We start from the raw sequence: 17,815 nt of genomic DNA, 5'->3' as shown, positions 1-17,815 counted from the left end.
GCTTTTTACCTGATACCATCCCACTTATTGACTCTTGTTTTATTTCTTAAGTAATGGAGCTCTTGTTGAGGAAGTTGGTGCCTCTAACAATGTGCTGGAGTGTTGACTCTATGTTTTCCCCTAGGAGTTGCAGAGTTTCTGTCTAATTCCTAGGTCTTTGATCCACTTTGATGACTTGTGCAGGGTGAGAGATGGGGATCTAGTTTCATTCTCCTACATGTGGGTATCCAGTTTTCTCAGTGCCATTAATTACAAAGGCTGCCTTTTATCCAACATATGTTTTGGTACCTTTGACAAAGATCAGACGGTTGTAAGTATTTGTCTCTTCTATTCTGCTGGTCTTCATGTCTGCCACGGGTCTTCGTCTTCATGATGCCACGGGTCGGAGTTTTTAAGGCAAGAGTCTATTTCCTCCACTAGACTATGGCTCCTTGGGAGCAAAAGTGATGCCTTGTTCTTCTTTCTCTGCACTTTCAGCCTTCAGCCCAGTGGTGGATAGAATGGAGTAGACCAATAAATAAGCTCATTGGAAAGCAGGAAGACCAGGAGAGAGGTTCAGCAGAGCACAGGCTGATGTCAGTAGTTGGTGGCTGAGGCCTTGAGTGGGAAGGAGACTTGGCCCACCCTCCCACTCCCCGAGCAGCAGGTGGAGGAAGGGTTCTGTAGCAAAACCAAAGCAAGACCACACCTGAGAGTGTGAAGACAGAGCTCCACAGCCAGGCAGAACATTTGAAGGCAACTGGGCCACAGGCTTGAGTCGCTAAACAGGAAAAACATGATGGTTCAAAGCCAGTCGATGTGGTGGGGAAAGTCCAGAGCAGCAGACACTGCTCACCAAGGAGAGCCAGCGGTGCTTTCGCGGCTAGCTTCACACGGGGCCTTAGTCCGCGGGGCTGCGCCCTGCTCTGCTGTTTCCCTCCCAGCTGCTACGGGGTGACTGCAGGGAGTCAGGTCCACATGGCTGAGTGCGGACCTGGGAGCCCAAAGGCTGTGTGAAAATGAGCTCTGCCCCTTACTGACGGTGACTCCGTGGGAGCTACTGGCACCTCAGCTTCCTCACCTGTAAACCAAGGGTCTGCCTGCGGGCAGAACTGCACGGAGGCCTAAGCCAGGTGTATGGGTACGAGCTGCTGAGAACTGCGGCTAGCACACTGAACACCTCGTGTGAGTTAAATTAAAAACTGACGTGAAACAGGCTTCCTAGGCTCAAGGAGGCAGTGAATGTGAAGAGCACCATCAGGGAGGGAAGAAACACTGGGCTCAAGAAGAGATGCCGGGGTCCCCTGGGCCCAGACAGCAGGACTGACGGAGCAGGCGGTGGAGCGGGCTCTGGCCGCCGGTGCAGTGCCGGGGGAGCGTGGTCTCCTCTCAGAGGAACTGGAAAACATCTAGGGCTGGACGAGCCCTGAGGTGGAGGGACTGTGATCAAGGCAGTTTCTGAGAGTCCCATTAATAAGGGTTTCTAGAAGCTGCCAAAGTCCAGCTCTGGTAATTATCCAGTTAGTTTGCTGAATCAGCGAATATAAGCTTCCCAGGCCTGGTGCTAATTAGGCTCCAGCCTCTCATCTCATTAATAAGCTTCCAGTTCATTTGCATGTGAGGAAAAATTGTGAGTGTGGGGGAGTTTAATAGGAACCCAAATCACTGCCAACGTGTGTCTTTTTTATTAAAATATTTAACCTTTTATTATGACTCAGAAACATCTGTTGGCGTTAAGCTCTGTGAAAGGGCACCAGAGTCCAGCATTAGCCAGCAGCTCCTGCGTCCCTCCCCTCACACCTGGCTTAGTCCTGACCAAGGAGCAAGTGAAAGAGAAACGGCCAGTGAACTCAGAGCCAGGCCTGGGCAGGTGAGGACGCCAGCCGGCCCGGTTCTCCCCATCTGCCCACTAGGTGCCAGCGGCCACAGGCGCCAACTTGCTCAGGACCAGCCGAGCGGAGGCCGGAGCTCAGGCCCCCTTCCTCTGGCCAGTGCTTCTCACTCACGGGTGCCAGGCGCACCAAACACGGGTGATGGGCTCATCAGCGGCAGAGCGCCCTCCCTGATCCTGGGCTGCGATCTCCCCCCACCTCAGCCCATTTCCCAGAGCTGGTATCTCCTCTCCTTCCTTAGCTGGGTGATAGGGGAGCCCAGGCCTCTGCCTCTGATGTCATGCCCCTGGTCATGCTGTGTTAGCTGGCAAAGGGGCCTCGAGGACAGAGTCAAGTTGCCGTGAGCTGCTGTCTCATCCGGGCTGGCCCAGCGTGGCCACATGGGCCTTGAGGACAAAGTCACAGTTGCCATCAGCTGCTGTCTCATCCGGGCTGGTCCAGCGTGGCCACATGGGCCTCGAGGACAGAGTCACAGTTGCCATCAGTTGTTGTCTCATCCGGGCTGGTCCAGCGTGGCCACATGGGCCTTGAGGACAAAGTCACAGTTGCCATCAGCTGCTGTCTCATCCGGGCTGGCCCAGTGTAGCCACATGGGCCTCGAGGACAAAGTCACAGTTGCCATCAGCTGCTGTCTCATCCAGGCTGGTCCAGCGTAGCCACATGGGCCTCGAGGACAAAGTCACAGTTGCCATCAGCTGCTGTCTCATCCAGGCTGGTCCAGCGTGGCCACATGGGCCTTGAGGACAAAGTCACAGTTGCCATCAGCTGCTGTCTCATCCAGGCTGGTCCAGTGTAGCCACATGGGCCTTGAGGACAAAGTCACAGTTGCCATCAGCTGCTGTCTCATCCAGGCTGGCCCAGCGTGGCCACATGGGCCTCGAGGACAAAGTCACAGTTGCCATCAGCTGCTGTCTCATCCAGGCTGGTCCAGCGTGGCCACATGGGCCTCGAGGACAAAGTCACAGTTGCCATCAGCTGCTGTCTCATCCAGGCTGGTCCAGCGTGGCCACATGGGCCTCGAGGACAAAGTCAAAGTTGCCATCAGCTGCTGTCTCATCCAGGCTGGTCCAGCGTGGCCACATGGGCCTTGAGGACAAAGTCACAGTTGCCATCAGCTGCTGTCTCATCCGGGCTGGTCCAGCGTGGCCACATGGGCCTTGAGGACAAAGTCACAGTTGCCATCAGCTGCTGTCTCATCCGGGCTGGTCCAGCGTAGCCACATGGGCCTTGAGGACAAAGTCACAGTTGCCATCAGCTGCTGTCTCATCCGGGCTGGTCCAGCGTAGCCACATGGGCCTTGAGGACAAAGTCACAGTTGCCATCAGCTGCTGTCTCATCCAGGCTGGTCCAGTGTAGCCACATGGGCCTCGAGGACAAAGTCACAGTTGCCATCAGCTGCTGTCTCATCCAGGCTGGTCCAGTGTAGCCACATGGGCCTCGAGGACAAAGTCACAGTTGCCATCAGCTGCTGTCTCATCCAGGCTGGTCCAGCGTAGCCACATGGGCCTCGAGGACAAAGTCACAGTTGCCATCAGCTGCTGTCTCATCCAGGCTGGTCCAGCGTAGCCACATGGGCCTCGAGGACAAAGTCACAGTTGCCATCAGCTGCTGTCTCATCCGGGCTGGTCCAGCGTAGCCACATGGGCCTCGAGGACAAAGTCACAGTTGCCATCAGTTGTTGTCTCATCCGGGCTGGCCCAGCGTGGCCACGTGAGCCTTAAAAGCAGAGGAGGACGTTGGAGAGAAACAGCAGGAGGACATTAGGGACTGCAAGCAACAGAGGGCTGCAGCCCTGATGTGGCTTGGAGAGGAAGGGGTCACGTGGGAACAGGGACCCCATCCTACCACCACGGGAACTGAATTCCTCCACAACCTGGGCCAGTGTCATGCGAATGCTCAGGGCCTCCAGAAAAGAGCCCAGGCCGGCCAGTACGTTGACTGAGCCTCGCAGACCCGGGCGGGGGACCCTGGGCTGCTCTGCTGGGCTTCTCACGGGAGGGAAGTTTGTGCTGATCTGTTATCTCAACAAGAAACATTAACGCAGCTCGGATCTGTCAATTCCGCTCCCTCTCCATGGGCACCTCCCAGTCTCGCCACACCTCTCAGCTGGACCCCTGAAATCGGCCACCACTCCTCCCACAGCCTCTCCTCATCTTCCGTCAAGTCTGTACCCTGCAGCCCCAGGGATGGGTTTTCCTGTCCCAAGCCCCACACATGGATCTTCCTAAGGCACGTGACACCCCTCAGGGTCTTTCCATGGCTCTCGGACGCCCTCTGCGTGGCCCACCTGTGGGTGTGCTGCCCCTGCCCAGGCTCCAGCCTCCCCTGACCACCTCCCTCCCCGCTCTGCTCCTCCAGTGACCTTCCCTATCTCCTGTCCTCTGCCGTGCTCCCCGTCACAGGGCCTGGCAGACACCCTCCTGCCTCGGCCACCTGGAGTCCACTCGGCCTGTTGCTCTTGAAGCAGGAGAGGCTTCCTTGTGATGGGCCAGGTCTGCTTGCCTCCCACCCTACGGCCCTGGGTTTCCTTCTCAGCACTCGTTGGAGTCTGTATCTGTGCCTTAAATCCTGTCTCCATCCAGATGGACTGCCCCCGGGGAGTGAGCCCAGCCGTGCAGACTAGGGCTTCTCTGAGACAACAGATCGAACACACATCACAAGCCCAAGAGAAGAGGAGCACTCAAAAATGTGACAATACAGCAGCCCCCCACCCACCTGTGGTTCTGCTTCTCAGGGATTCAGTTATCCTTAGTCACCTGCCATCTGAAAATATTAAATGAAAATCCAAGAAACGGATAGTCCATAATTTAACTTGCACAGTGTTCTGAGAGGAATGATGAGATCTCTCACCATCCGGCTCTATCCCAGCCAGACACAAGTCATCCATTTTTCCGGCATATCTGCTCTGGAAGTGCTACCTACCTGGTCACTCAGTAGCTGTCTCAGCTATCAGATGGACTGCATGATACCCCAGGGCTGGCATGTTCCATTTGCCATCACTGCTGTTCCGGGCACTCACGGGGATTTTGGAGCACACCCTGTGCAGATGACGGAGACACCTGTGCCACCAGGACTCCATCAGATGCAGGAGTGGTGGGAGAGAGGAAGGGATTCCTGGAAAGGGGGAGCGTGGGAAACCACGGGCAGGAGCCCCAGCCTGGTGTATGTGGGGACTCCGCTGCTGGCACGAGTAGCTACAGACCCCATAATAGGCAGGCTTTGTCAAAGCAGGTGTCCAATGCCTGCCTGGGGTGTAATTTGGCACATGTGCACGCCCAGTCAATGAGCTGAGTGTCGCCCACATAATTCCTAGTGCCCTCCATCCAACTTGGCACACTCTGCAATGCCCCAAAGGGCCCATCTGAGCCTGGCACGGCAAGGCAGAGGCAACGGGAGCCACGGCGTTCAACCCCTGGCATCCGGTTGAGACTTGGTTATTTATTTATTTTTTGCAACTGGTCGACAACCATGGTCTGTGGAGAATGTAAAGTCAGCCTACAACCTGATCCTGCTATCAGGGCAGTGGTTGACCTAATACAGGGTTGGTATGAAGACATATGAAGACTGCTGAGAGAGAGTGTGCCCAGCGGGGGCCAGCTGCTGCTCAGCAGCCGTCCCTCCACCTTCCTGCTTACGCAGCTGCTGGCTCTCAGGCACAACAGGAGTGCAGCACACTGTGGCTCCAGAGACGGTGTGAAGGGCCATGCTGACCACAGACCTTCCACCCCTCACACCAGCAACGGTCTGCGTGAGGCACGGGAGCAGCCCCAGGGCCATGAACAGGGGATTTCTCTTCCACCCCGTCTTTCTGGACAAGAGCCTGTCGTGTGACCGAGGTACCTGCAGTCTTTTGACAATGTTAGGCAGTTGGCCAAAGGACGAGGCCAGCACACTGAGGATGGCCAAGGAGAGAGACCGCACTTGGGTCGTGATGACATCTGGCCCTGGCGTCCTCCGTGTCTTGAATTCTTGTGATAGGAGATAGCCACATTTCTCCATTGTTGGCCTTGACCAGCTCAAGATGTGATGGGCGCCATGAAAACAGGGTGGAGTTTCCAGGAGTTGGAGACAGGCTCAGGCACCGGCTCCACCACTCAGCCTGGGGGCCGTGGGGCTCACACCAGCTGAAGGGCACTGCCAAGGCTCCGAGGGGGCGCATGGATGAGGAAGCTGCTCCTGGACGTCACAACCCAGCAAAGAGACATGCTTCGGAAGCTCGGTCTAAACCGAGTGGGTGAGCGGAACGTGGGGCTGGTACACAGGTGTGGACCGTGAGGCCAAAGCAGGGCAAGGGAAGAACCCAGCCTGATGCCATCTTAAGATCGGGGGCCAGCTCAAAGTCATGGAAAGTTCACTTCCGTTTTACTGTAAAATACTAGGACTTCTATTTCTATCTGACCATAGTTTGATGTTTCAAAAAACTTGCTTGGGATCCTGCCTGTGCTTTGAACTCACCCGTGCCCTGATCTCCTTGACCAGACAACAACCCTCCCGGAAATCCCAGCGACTCCTCATTACCTCTGATGTTGGAATCTGAGTCTGCTCCCTACCTGGAGGGGGTAAGCCACGTAGGTCATAACCTGCTCTCTGCCTTGTATCACGCTTGCCAGAACCCTGCTGGTGTAAGTTCCCAAGACAACCCCTTTGTGACTTTTTGTGCTGTCATAACCTTTTTTTCCCCTCAGGCACTGGGGATGACGCCCGGCACACGTGGGGGTCCAGGCACTGGACCGGCATCACGTCCGAGAACACATGGCTAAGTACAGCAGCAATTCAGACCCAGACCCGTTTCTCGCTGCTGTCCTTACCCTTAGGCTCCTTGTGTCCTGCCCGAGGTTGTGCTGCCACCGAAGCCCTTGGTGTCAGGCAGGCCTCTGCACCTGACACCATGCTTGGCCACTCTGCCAGCTGGATTTATACCTGGAGTCACCACAGTGCTGCAGGAGTGGGCAGAGGCCCTTCAGCCAAGGGACCAGTGGGAGTCCTAGGATGGGAGAGCTGGGGACCAGGGAGCAGAGGTACAGGGTGAAGGGGGTCAGGGCAGGACCTCTGACCTGTCCCTGTGGAGGGGAAAATCACCACAGCAGCTCACACACAAGTCAGGCAGCTGTGAAAAGCCTTGTGTTCCGCGGTGGGAATACAGACTTGAATTTCAAAGCACAGTGGCCAGGCTGCACTGGGCAGGGGCACAGACCCCAAGTGTGCTGCCTGTTCAGAGCACAGCAGAGCTGTACCCTCTGGCCCCGGGAGCAGACCAACAAGACCAAGTCCACTGGCTTGCCCTGAAGGCCCCCAAGGAACATCTAGGTTGCATGGTGTGTGTGTGTGTGTGTGTGTGTGCATGCACACACACGCATGTGAAGGTGTGCCTATGAGCTATGAGCAGCCGCCACACGCATTACTGTGCCTACTGCCTGCACAGGCCTGTGTGGTCCTTGACACTAGAGGTAAGTTACATGAACAGATGCCTGTGAGCCACTGTTTCCTACAGTTAAGCAGGGCTCAGGCTTGCCAGTGGGTCCAGCAGGTACTGCAGCCTGGACACCTTCCAGCAAGGGTGTGCAATGGCCGCTGTTTCCCAGCTACACCAGCTCCACTGCCAACCCCCGATACCTTGTGCTCTGGAGGACACAGGCAGAGGGGAAGTATCAGACTGGAAAATTGCCCCGTGATCTGTTACAAACGTGTTGTCGGCTGCTGGAGCCTCTGGTGGCTGACCCTGCCGAGATGGGTGAGCGCCGTTCCCCTTGGCTCCTTGGGAGCGGTGCCTGCTCTGACTCATGCTGCCCTGAAAAGCATCATGCCTAGAGATGGGGCGTTCAAAGGCATGGGCACATGGCCTGAGAATGAAAGGCATGGGGCAAGGGGCACAGTGGGCGTGGTGTGGGAGCCACCTCCACGTTCCTCTCCTGTCACCTCCACCCTCTACTTGCCAAAGCCCCATCCCTGAGTGGTATCTCCCATCTGCTCTATTAAGGGGCAGGAGGTTGGGGGCCCTAGAAGACCATTTGCAGTTTTCACCTCCATTAGACCTGCAATTACCACAAGCCTGGCATTCGGACGTGCAGGCACAGCAGCCAGACTTCCAGACATGACGAGAGGGTCCAGAAAAGTCCCTCTTTCAAACCATCTACCCTCTTGGACCTGCTAATCCCTTCCTCCGTTAACTCAGTTTTCATCTTAAGGAAAGAAAAGCATTTTTATTTAATTAAGACCACTTGATCATGAGGCAAAGGTCACACGTGAGACAACTAACACATCGGAGCACCTCCTTTCATCAATCCCCGAGTGCATTAACCCTTGGAGGAGACGTGGGAGTGGGACACACCCTAGGTGGATTTTGATGAGAGTACCTATAACTTAATCAAGAGCTTTGCTGCAGTTGTGTGTGCACCAGGAGTGAATCGGAGCTGGAAGACAGGTCGCTGGCCTCCTCCGCCCCGAGCTGTGGGTACCCAGTGGATCACGGGGCAAAGCACTGAAGAGCATCAGACATGCGCTCCCACAACTCCACAGAGACACAGGCATGGGAAAGTGACAGGGCCAGGCAGGGTCCTTCTGGGCACCCTAGGACAGCTGCAGAGCTGAGCCGTGAGGGGCCAGTGGTTGCTCAGCCAGAGAGCAGCAAGATGCTGGTAACAGAGGTCCTAGGAGGACAGAGGGAGCAGGGTGGCTGCGCTGTTCCCAGGAGCTCAGGAAGGGCATGAATCAGATGACGACGCCCAGAGATGTTAGCAGCCTGGGGTGAGGCACATCAATGCGCCCCAGTACTGACCATAGGAGTGGTCAGCGCTGAACTACACACCTCTGGCCCTCGCTCTGCCCCGGACTCCTCAGCTGTGGAGGTGGGGGGCATGGTCTTCAGAGCACGACCCACCCACTTTCCTGCAGCTGCAGTTTAACTTCCTCATCACCCTGCATCAGGGGAAGGTGGTGGTCTCTTCCTGGCGGCTCATATCCCAGCTGGAGCTGTCCGTGGCTGGAGACATCAGGGCCATCTGCACTGCAGCCAGGGCCACTGTGGAGCATGCACTTTGGCTGGCACGGCCTGCACTTTCCCCAGCATCGGTTGCCCAAGGGATTTAATTCTGAAAAGTCGCTGGGCATTTCCTAAGACCTCGGGCAAATCCCTACTTCTCCTGACCTAGAGAGCCGGCTGGGAGTCACGGAAGACCCAGCTCTAGAGTGAGATGGAGCAGGTTGTTGAATTCTCCTGCCCTCCCTCTGCTTTCTGCTGCAGGGTCCTCATAAAGAAAAGGGGAAGTCACCTCTACCCTGCAGAATTATTTGCAAAGACTAAATAATTAATGGACACTCACTAAGCAATGGTCATGCAGCAGGCACTGAAAGTGCAGAACTGTATCAGATGTGCAGGGAGAAGCTATCGATCTGGGTTTTGATGAACTATTGTAGAATAGTAAACCACTCCCAAACTTAAACTCACAACCATTTCATCACCTCTTACGGTTCTGTGCATTGGTGGGGCTCAGCAGGATTCTTCTGGGGGTCTGGGGTCTCTCTGAAAGCAGGCCCCGGGGCACCACTGGCGTGCTGAGCAGCTGGGCTGCTCTCTCCTTGTGTTCTCAGCACCTCACCTCTCCACGGCCTCCCACGTGTTCCTCCGGAAGAACAGGCAGAATAAAAAAGCAGAATAGAAAAATTAACCAGGGGTAATGATTATTGATGTTTTGGCATAAGGTCTCCTTATTCTCCTATCAATAAGTCACATTTTTATTAAGAGCATACTATGTGTCAGCTAAATCACATACTTGCCCCCAGTTTTTTCTTTTACTTCACAATATACCCTGAACATCTTTCCAATAAACATGAATGTGTGCCATCCGTTATACTGGTTCATTACATGCCAATATGTAGATACTGCATGATTTATTAACTGGTCACCTATTATTAGATGCCTGATTTCTCTGCAGTTAGAATTCTTGTAGCTGTATGTGTGTGAATATGCTAAACATTTCCTAGTATCAATTTCTCAAGATGAATAGACTCTACCAAAATGTGCATATCTTTCAAGTTTTTGATTTGTATATTCAAATTTGGAGAAATCGCACTTACCAAAATACCCAACACTGAGTGTGAATTTCATACTCTAACCAATAGTGCAGTTTTTAGCTGGGGGAAAAAAAAACCTGCTATTTTGAAAAGCAAAAGAAAATATCTTGTTTTAATTTCACTTGCGGTTATTTGATGATGTTGGGGTCCAGCATGGACGTTATCCTGACTAACCCTTCTCCTCTTGCGTACGCTGCCTCTGCCTCCCGGTAACCAGGCTGGTTTCTATGAGGGGTGCTGGAGCTGCAGGACCTGTGGCTGGACGGCCGCGGTGCCTGGGCGAGGCTCCCAGAGACCTGCCTGTGCTGACTCCCTCTTGTCCTGCTGTGCTGGCCCAGCCTGGGACCGCTTCCTGCCACCTCCACTCAACCCTTCTGGCGCTGCAGTGGGTCCACCTCCCAGCAGCCTCAAAGCTGTCTGCTTCTGGAGCACCCTGCCTGTGGCATGTGCCAAGCCCCACCCCAGCTGGGCCTCTGAGGTGTCTCCTGTCACCTGACCCTTCTGCAGAACTCCTACTTTCCCTCAAGCTGCCTCAGGCTGGACACTAGACCTGGCCAGGCCACTGGTCTTGACCTCCTTCTCCCCAACCCAGATGTACTTCACGTCCCACCTTAACAGATGGCACAGAGAGGCCAGAAAACTGGCTCATCCAAAGCAGGCTGCCAAATAGCCCATGGGACCTGGAGGCCCAGCCTCTGTCCAGGGGCTCCTCATCAGAGGTCCGGATGACAGGAGGTCTGCAAAGCCCCGCGATCTTGCAGATAACTGTGCTTGTATGTATGCGCATTTTTCTTTGTGTTTCCATCAGTTTTTATGCCGCTGTGACTAAAAGACCTGACAAGAACAATTTTAGATGGGGAAAAGTTTATTTGAGTCTCACAGTTTCACAGGTTTCCGTCCATAGACAGCAGACTCCATTCCTCGGGGCTCCAGGTGCGGCTGAACCCCAGGTGTTGAGAGCCACAGCCCAGTTGGGATGGCGCCTAGCCTTCTGCCAGTACTTTTGAGTTCTCGCGGAGTTCCCGTTGAGTTCCCGTTGAGCTCTCGCGGGGATTCCTGGAGAGTTCGCGTTGGTTGCTGAAGTTCCGCTGGAGGGAGTTCCAGTTGGTGTGTGGTGTGTCCCGGAGAAGGCCGTGTGTTCCTGCTTGAGTGGCTCGTGATTTGTGCCCAGCCAGACTGCGGCACCCAGGGTGGAAGAGTGTGGAGGAGGGGAGCAGCTCACATGATGACCAGGCAGCAGAGAGAGACTCCACTCACCAGACACAAAATACATAGGCCAGGACCCTCCCCAATGTCCCCCCTGCTCCAGCCACACCCCACGTGCCTTCAGTGGCCACTCAGTTAATCCCACCTGGGGTTAATCTGCTGATTGGGCTAAGGCTCTCCTAACCAGTCATTTCACCCCAAGCCTTCCTGCACTGTCTCACACATGAGCTTTGGGGGACACCTCACATCCACACCATGGCACTTTGGGTGGGCAGCCTTTAGCTTTTGCAAGATTCCCAAAGAACTACTGGTCCGCAAACACTGACCCCACCAGGACCACCAAGGAGATTCCTTCGTAGCTGAGGAGCATGGCTGGCGCTAACGGCACTACTGCTACTGTTTCTAGAATTGCTTCCATTAGTGCATCATAGTTATGCATAATTGTGGGCTCATTGTGACGTAATGGACAAGCTTGGAAAACCACCTGCTCCACTTCAGCCCCAGTACTCTCCTTTCCCTCCCCTCCTCCCACTCCCTGTCCTTCCCCTCTATTCTACCAGTCCTCCTTCATTGTTTTGTTTTTTTAATTAGTGCATTGTGGATTTACAGAAAGGTGAGATTCACTGCGGAACATTCAAGTATGTACGCAGGAAAGTTTGGTCAGATTCATTCCCCGTCCTTCCTTTCCCGTCCCTCCTCCTCCTCCTCTATCCCCTTTGTCCACTCCCTTGATGGCTCATCCATTTCTTCAGAATCCCTCCTTTACCCCTCATTTTGAACACTTGTCCTCTTATGAGAGAACACATTTAACCCTGACCTTCTCATCTGACATACCCAGCATGATGTCCCCCAGTCCCACCCTTTTACCATGATTTCGTTTATTACTCTACATTTTTATTGGTGCGTTACAGTTGCACACAGTGGTGGGGTTTGTGTTACGTATTAGGACATGCCGCGGTGTGACAATATAATGTGGCAACACTCCCTCCCCCGCCCCCTCCCCTATTTGACTACTCTCCTGCTTTCTTTTCCTTTTTCCTCTCTACCTTCCACCTATGAGGAAAACATTCAACTCTCAACCTTCTGAGTTGGGCTTACTCTGCTTCACGCGTACACAGGAGCCAAACTGTGCAACCAGCCTAGGTGCCCAGCCACAGCTGCATGGATAAAGAAAATATGACACACACACACACACACACACATACACACACACGAAGTTTTATTGATCCATGAAAAAAAAATCATATAATTTGCAGGAAAATGAATGGAACTTGAGACCTTAATTTCATTCTTAATAGCTGAGTAAAACCCCACTCCATTGTGTTTTATTCAATATATACATATATATGTTTCTCTCTCTCTCTCCCTTCCTCACTCCCTCCGTCTCCCTCTCTTCTTCTTCCTCTTTCTCTCCCTCCCTCTCTCTCCCTCCCTCTCTCCCCCCTCTCTCCCCTCTCTTCCCCTCCCTCCCTCTCTCTCTCCCTCTCTCCCTCTCTCTCCTCTCTCTCCCTCTCTCTCCCCACCCCTCTCCCTCCATCCCTCTCTTCCCCTCTCTTCCCCCCCCTCTCTCTCTCCCTCTCTCCCTCCCTCTCTCCCCTCTCTTCCCCTCCCTCCCTCTCTTTCCCTCTCTCTCTCTCCTCTCTCTCTCCCTCTCTCCCTCTCTCTCCCCACCCCTCTCCCTCCCTCCCTCTCTCTCCCTCTCCTCCCCCTCTCCCTCCCTCTCTCTCTCTCTCTCCCTCTCTCTCTCTCTCCCTCCCTCTCTCTCTCTCCCTCTCTCCCTCCCTCTCTCCCCCCACCTCTCTCCCTTTCCAGATTGTCAATGTCCTGAACTGCTTCTCTTACACCATGATACTCTGCCTCCGCTCAGGCTCAGAGCAAGGAACTGGCCATGTATGGACTGAGACCTCTGAAACCATAAACTGCAAATAAACTTTTACTAAATAAACTTTTCCTCTAAAATTGTTCTCCGGAGGCCTTTTGATCGTTGTGGTGAAGCAGCTGATTAAAATGTGTTCATCTTGTATCCTTCTATTCTGCTGAATTCATTTCTCAGCCTAGAAGTCTTTCTCTGGAGTTTTTGGGTTGTTCTAAAAACAGGATCACATCATCAGCAAACAGACATGATTTGACTTCTTTTCCTATTTGTATTCTTTAAATCTCCTCCTGCTGCCTGACTGCCCCGGCTGGAGATGCTGACTGGGAGTGGTGTTCGTTCCTGTTTTCACTTTTCCCAGTTTCCTGTGATGCTGGCTTTGGGTTGCTGTGTAGGGTCTTCACCATGATGAGGTTAGGTCCCTACAGGCAGTCCCTCCAGTGCTTTAAACAGGAATGGGTGCTGGACTGCGTCATAGGCTTTTCGGGTTCTGTTGAGATAATCGTGTGATTCTCCTCCTTAAATCTATTTATGTGGTGAATCACATTTATTGATTTGTATATTTTGAACCAACCCTGGGATGGAACTCACTTGATTACAGTGTAATATCTTCTTAATATGGTCGTTTTTTGAGAGGACAAGGGTGGGTACCAGGGATTGAACCCAGGGGCACTTGCCACTGAGCCACATTCCCAGCCCCTGAGCTGCTTAGTGCCTCGCCATTGCTGAAGCGGGCTTTGAACTCTCAATCCTCCTATCTCACCTCCCAAGCCACTGGGATTACAGGCCTGTGCCACTGTGCCCAGCCCCTGATCTGTTTTTGAATGCAGTTTGCCAATATTTTATTAAGGACTCTTCGCCTGTGCTCATCAGGGATCTTGGTCTGAAGTTTCCTTCCCCGATGAGCCTTTGTCTGGGTTGGGTGTCAGGGTGATACTGGCTTCATAGCATCAATCTGGCACTTTCCTGTCTTCCCCACTTCATGCAATAATCTGAAGAGGATTGCTATTAATTCTTTTTACAGTCTGGTAGAACTCATTTCTGGTCCTGGGCTTTTCTTTGCTTACTAGAAGCCTTTTAGTAGATGCTCAGATTTTATTACTTGATATCAGTCTGTCTATGTCTTCTGTGTCCTACGCCACCTTGATACAGTCTGTCTAGGTCTTCTGTGTCCTATGCCACCTTGATATCAGTCTGACTAGGTCTTCAGTATCCTAGGTCACCTTGATACAGTCTGTCTAGGTCTTCTGTGTCCTACGCCACCTTGATACAGTCTGTCTAGATCTTCTGTGTCCTAGGCCACCTTGATACAGTCTGACTAGGTCTTCAGTATCCTAGGCCACCTTGATACAGTCTGTCTAGGTCTTCTGTATCCTATGCCACCTTGATACAGTCTGTCTATGTCTTCTGTGTCCTACGCCACCTTGATATCAGTCTGACTAGGTCTTCAGTATCCTAGGCCACCTTGATACAGTCTGTCTAGGTCTTCTGTGTCCTACGCCACCTTGATACAGTCTGTCTAGGTCTTCTGTGTTCTACGCCACCTTGATACAGTCTGACTAGGTCTTCAGTATCCTAGGCCACCTTGATACAGTCTGTCTAGGTCTTCTGTATCCTAGGCCACGTGTGCATTGATGTAGCAACAGCACTGTGAACTTGCCTCTTAGACAGGCCCAACTTGGGTGAGTCGTATGTCTCTAGGGATCTGTCAATATCGGCAAGATTGTCCAGCTTATTGGAATATGAATTTTCAAGATAGTTTCTGGGGATCCTCCGGATTTCAGAAGAGTCTGCAGTGATATCTCTGTTTTCATATCTAATTTTGTTGATTTGGGTCTTCTGTATCCCTCTTCCAGTTAGTTTGGCTAAGTGTTTATGAATCTTGTTTATCTTTTTAAAGAGTTAACTCTTTGTTTCATCAATTTTTTTATTATTTCATTAATTTCAGCTCTTAATTATTTCCTGCCGTCTATTAATTTTTGTATTAGTTTGTACTTCTCTTTCTAGTCACAATAGGTATAACATTAGATTATTTATTTGATGTCTTTCTATTTTCTCAGTGCAGTAATTCAGGGCTATAAATTTTCTTAGAACTGCCTTCATGAGAGAGGTGTTGGAATCACCCAGTATTATTACATTGTGGTGTATTTGATTTTTTATTTGAGAAAGATTTATTTTATGTACATATTTGCACCATGGTTTGGGGCACAAACATTCACAGTGATTCTATCTTGTTGTTGGATGATTCCTTTACCCATGATGAAGCGGCCTTCTCTGTGCCTTCTGCTCACTGTGGCCTGAGTCTGTCTCGTCTGACAGGAGAGTAACCAACCTGCTTGCCTTTCATCTCCACCTGCACTCCTTGTCTCTTCCGGTCCTTTCCCTTTCAGTCTGTGGATGTTTTTGTGGGAAAGTGGGTCTCTTCTAAACAAAATATGATCGGGTCTTATTTTCAATCCATTCGGCCAGTCTATGTCTTTTGATTGACAAGTTTAAACCATTTACACCCAATGTTATTAATGAGAAAGGATTTTTATTTCCTGCCATTTAGATTTATTTCTAATGCTTACTTCAGACTTGATTCCACGTTAATTGACTATTTTCCTAGTGCAACTCTTCCCGATGCTGGTTTTCATTTTTATTTTTTATTTCTTCTGCATGAAATATTTCATTAAATATGTTTTCTAGAGAAGGCTTAATGGTTATGAATTGTTTTATTTCATTTTCAATTCTGAAGGATAGTTTTTCTGGATAGAGTGATTTTGATTGGCGCTGTTTTCTTTCAGGGTTCGGTATATATCATTCCAAGCCCTCCTGGCTTTTAGGTTATGGGTTGAGAAATCAACTGAAATTTGGATGGTCTGACCTCTAAATATGACCTGTCATTTCCCGTTGCAGATTTTAAAGTTCTATCTTCATTTTTTTCTGTCAGGCGTTTTCATTATAATGTGTCTTAGAGAGTCTCTTTCTGTGCGTGAAGGCAAGGTCAAGGGTGTGCCAGACGGCCCCGGTGCTGGGACTGCTCCAGTCCTGCCGGCTGCGCCACCTCAGCCAAATTGATGTCTGGGGGTTGCACCTAGATCTGTGCTCACGTGACTTCAGAAAAGTCCCCTCTCCATCCCAGGAGGAAGCCTTCACTTTCTCACGAAAAACCTAGGACCTGGGAAAAATGACTTCTGAAGTCCATTCTCCATCCATAATCTAATGATTTTATTATTCTTTAAAATAGTAGCACTCTGGTTCTGACTGTATCACATAGTGGAAGCCTAAGGGTAAATATCTGAAAGAGATGACAAAAAAAGTTTGATACCAAAATAGTGGGCTATGACACTCCAGTCCCCAATATCCCCAGGGAAACATAAAAAGCAACAACAAGAAACTGGCTAAAATAGCCGTAGAGTTCTGGAAAAACAGTCACTGGTCATTTGCAATCAAGCTAATGCCCCAGTCAAGGAAAAACTACGTTCAAATAGATAGGAAATGTCATGGTGTTTACTTGCACTTTGTCTTGGGATTCAGATAAAAAAAGAATGACCTATTTATTGAGCCTCTCAATCCCACGACAGGACAGCAGGTTGGAAATGAAGCCTTTGCAGCAGATGATGAGGGATCATCTGGAACGTCAGGCTTTCAACAATGATTCTCGACTTCTCGGCAACACAGACTCATTTGACCATCTGAGGAACGCCTTGAATGTTCTCCCCAATAGAATTATCAAAGTTCTTTTAAGATGCGCAGATTCACAATCCCACTCAATCTCTTGGGAGTCATATTCTTCAATGAAGAAACGTAGGTCTGGGCATGGGTAACTCCCTTGCAGATAATTCTGGTGTCATAAAAAATGCCTTGTATTTTAAGGTGTTCATGGATCTCCCAGAGCCAGTCCACAGACCATTTCCTTCTGTTTCCTTCAGCAGGAAAATCCCTATTTTAATCAACAGGGGCGACTGCATCCCAAGTAAAACAAAGGACACATGGCAGGCTCAAGTGATGTGTTTTGAAAGAAGATTCCTCTTTTGTTTCAATATCCAGAGTCTACAAAGACTCACAGGGCTAAAGGAGGGAAATGCAGAGTCCATGACAGACTTTTTCAGACCCCGGATTCTGGTGGGAAGCGACTCACATTTCTGTAGCGGAATCACCGGGAAACACCGGATCACTTGTTTGTGATTCCTGCTTATCATCAGCATTGTCTACAAAATGTGGCCCTTGGATTCAGACAAGGGGTTAAGGAGGAAGCAGGGGACGTCACACTCAGCTGGTCTCATCAGTGTTCCTTTCTCAGGGAAAAAAAAAAGAAAATTGCAGCTGCTGCTTCTTCCTTAACCTCAACGTGCATAATGCCAGCAATTTTGGAAACGGAAACAGGCCAGTCTGCCTAGAAATCTCCAGAGCATTGTGGGCTAATACATTAAAATTAAGGAGAAGCAGAAGCCGTTGCTACAAATTGCAACATTATTGTTCAAGCCAAGATCATCCTAATTATAAACTAGCATTTTTATAGATGTCACAGGGGCTGTTTTAGTGCTGCTTTGCTGATGCTAAAAAGATAGTGTGGAAATGTGATCAGGGATCCTCACACTACTGTCTAACGGGAGAGAAAAAGTTAATTAGACCCTTTTTGGCATATTAGTGAAGACAGGCTTATTAGACACATTTACAAGCTAATGATATGCCTATACTCTGCTATCAAAAAAGTGCATTTAAATAAACTGATTTATAGTTCCGCCATTTTCATCTCTTTAACCAGCATATTCACAATCCCACTGCCCACATTTAATTGGCTTGAAGTTGG

This window comes from Marmota monax, unplaced genomic scaffold, assembly GCF_021218885.2.
Source record: "Marmota monax isolate L192 unplaced genomic scaffold, Marmota_monax_Labrador192_F-V1.1 WCK01_AAM20220418_F8-fsc00055, whole genome shotgun sequence".
In the NCBI taxonomy this organism is placed as follows: Eukaryota; Metazoa; Chordata; class Mammalia; order Rodentia; family Sciuridae; genus Marmota; species Marmota monax.
This window is presented reverse-complemented; position numbering follows the sequence as displayed.